This window comes from Aethalodelphis obliquidens, unplaced genomic scaffold (assembly GCF_003676395.1).
Source record: "Aethalodelphis obliquidens isolate GAN/ISIS:26980383/991018 unplaced genomic scaffold, ASM367639v1 scaffold1080, whole genome shotgun sequence".
NCBI lineage: Eukaryota > Metazoa > Chordata > Mammalia > Artiodactyla > Delphinidae > Aethalodelphis > Aethalodelphis obliquidens.
The window spans coordinates 1,074-3,613 of NW_020838991.1; the positions used below are offsets into that span (position 1 = coordinate 1,074).

Consider the following 2,540-nt stretch of genomic DNA (forward strand, 5'->3'; position numbering starts at 1 on the left):
TTTTTTCTATTATATTAAATCTTGAATTTTCTACTATTCTTTTTTTTCTTTTTTTTAATGAAGTCCAAGGTCATTGTTGGTACAGCAATTCATCAGTGAGGACAAACAACCAATTTATTGTTGCTAAACAGATTAACGTGTCAATCCTTTAAAAAAAAAAAAAGCCTTGTACAATAATAGTAGCCATGCGTTAGCCACTTTAATATAAAATGTGATCAAAAGTCAAAATACAAGAGTTCAAAAGGCATAGAAAAACCAAAAAATTTCAATTTTATTACAAGTTTTAGATTCTGGAAATAGTTTTTTTTAAAAAAACTTATATGCTAATTTCAGCCCAGGGCTAATTTTTTTACAACCAAACTAAGAATTACTACAAGGGAACATCAATGCAACAAACAAGTAAAATTTGCAAACCCAAGTCACAAACTTGCTAACAAAATTAATAATCATGGTAATGGACAGCACCAAAGAGCAACTGATACCTCAGTTAAATTTGAAAAAAACAATGCCTTCTCTAGGGCAGAGAAACATGCAAACAATTCTGCTTCAAGAAATTTGCATAGAAATAGAAAATGCTAGAGCCTTTACCACAAATGAAATTACAAAGCCTCAACATGTTAAATTCAACCCAAGGAGCACCAAATGTTAAATTGGAGCCAAGGTATGACTCAAAACATTTAATTCCCAGCTATGCAACTAGCAAGATCACAAGAATTTCAGGTGTGGAAAGGCACCCTAGGCAAGCTCTTGAAAGACATGAATTTGATACAACGTAACCTTAAATCAATGCAGACATTCCTGTAAAATTTAAATTTTAGAGGGCACCATAAGGCATCAGGATCTCTTCTCAAAGTCACTCGATATTGTCAGCAACAATCACATCTTTACGATCTCATTAATGACCTTTCACAGATCTCTAGCCTGTACACGTACAGCAGAACCCCCAATATCGTAGGAAGCCCTTTCAGTTTGGCCCTGCTTAACGTGTTTGTAGAATGACTTTTAAGCCCAGCCGTGGCCTAAATGATGTGAAAGGGACTACTCCCTGGGCATCTCAAGACTTCTCTTCAGCCTGAGCTGTCTCCCAGGACCCTCTCTTCCACACCTGCCCCCGGTGTAAGACTCCAGAACTCTGGGATTCTGAGCCTGACCCCAGGCCACCTCACCGACACCCACCTTTGGAAGCTCCACTATTCCTCATCTCCAGCTCCCCCTGGTGGGGTTCAAAGTGACAGTTTGGTGCAAGGACTTGTAGAAACAATGCTTATTTACAAATTCGTATTTTGTAGACCTTTCCTTAATTGAACACCTGTGACTTTTACAGTCGCTCTCCAGACCCTTTCCAGAGGTGTAGTAGAATATGCGAAGCAAAAGGACATTTTATTTCTACAGGAAGAAAAAGGATTAACATACATAGTAATAACTGTGTCCATCAAGAGTAATTTGTAATCAGAAAATGAAGACAAATGCCCCAGAAGCCTGCATTTTATCGACACTGCCACTTTCCCAAAAAAAGAACCTCAGAAACAAGTCACTGGATCTGCTTTCAGTGAATCAGGAGTTCCCACATTTGTATTCCTCAATCTTTGAGAAAAGTACCAGATGAAACTGACCCACCCCTTTTTGTGTAAAATAGTAACTAACTGAACTCACATCTCCATGCCCTCATCCACCTGTTCAATGACAAACAGTAGTCAGTTCCCTTGAAGGAGACTTACACATTTTGGTATTTCTACCAAAAGAATTGAAATTTTCAAGCAGAAAAAAAGTTTAATTACAAGTAAGTGAGTGGCAGCCCAAGTGAAGCCCTTTTACTATGATTTCCAATTTTCTGTTCAATCCGCACTGCAGAGATACAAGGAAAGCCACCATTTTGTTTCCTAAATTTTATTTAAGAATTCATACAAAATACTGCAGATAACTGAGTTTCAATCCTCATCTTCCTCCTCTTCTTCATCTTGATTAATCTGGAAGTAATGTAATTCGTAACTTTCTTTGCTGTTAGCAACTACGCGTAACCAATCACGGAGATTATTCTTCTTCAAATATTTTTTGGTGAGATATTTCAAATACTTTTTTGAAAAAGGCAGCTCGGAAGTTACAGTGATCTTGCTTTTGCTTCTTTCGATTGTTACAACACCTCCGCCGAGATTCCCAGCTTTTCCATTCACTTTGATTCTTTCCTGAAGAAACTGCTCAAAATTGGCCGCATCCATGATTCCATCTTCTACAGGATGGGTACAGTCAAGAGTAAACTTCAGGACCTGCTTCTTTTTTTTGCCCCCCTTCACCACAAACTTTTTCACTGGCGCCATCGCCGCAGCGGAGGCAGAAAAGCTCTACTATTCTTTTGTTCTTTTAGGCATTTGCCAGGGGTCGAAAAGATGAGACTGAAATAAAATGCTTTTATTCCACTGATTTTTAACAGAAAATTTGCATTCTCTACTTCCAGCCTGTCTGAAACCAGTTTCTAATTGTCTCTCAGGAGAAACAATACTGTTCTTTCACCCAGTACTTTTTGTTTGTTGTTCCAAAGTTCA

At 38.0% G+C, this 2,540-nt stretch overlaps 1 pseudogene across 1 annotated transcript; it reads right to left on the reverse strand.

Moving 5' to 3' along the window:
• Positions 1–1,925: 1,925 nt before the first annotated feature.
• LOC113616977 (60S ribosomal protein L22 pseudogene) lies at positions 1,926–2,335 on the reverse strand (annotated as a pseudogene). Its single transcript, XR_003431467.1, has one exon. The product of XR_003431467.1 is annotated as a 60S ribosomal protein L22 pseudogene (transcript).
• Between the last annotated feature and the right edge of the window lie 205 nt (positions 2,336–2,540).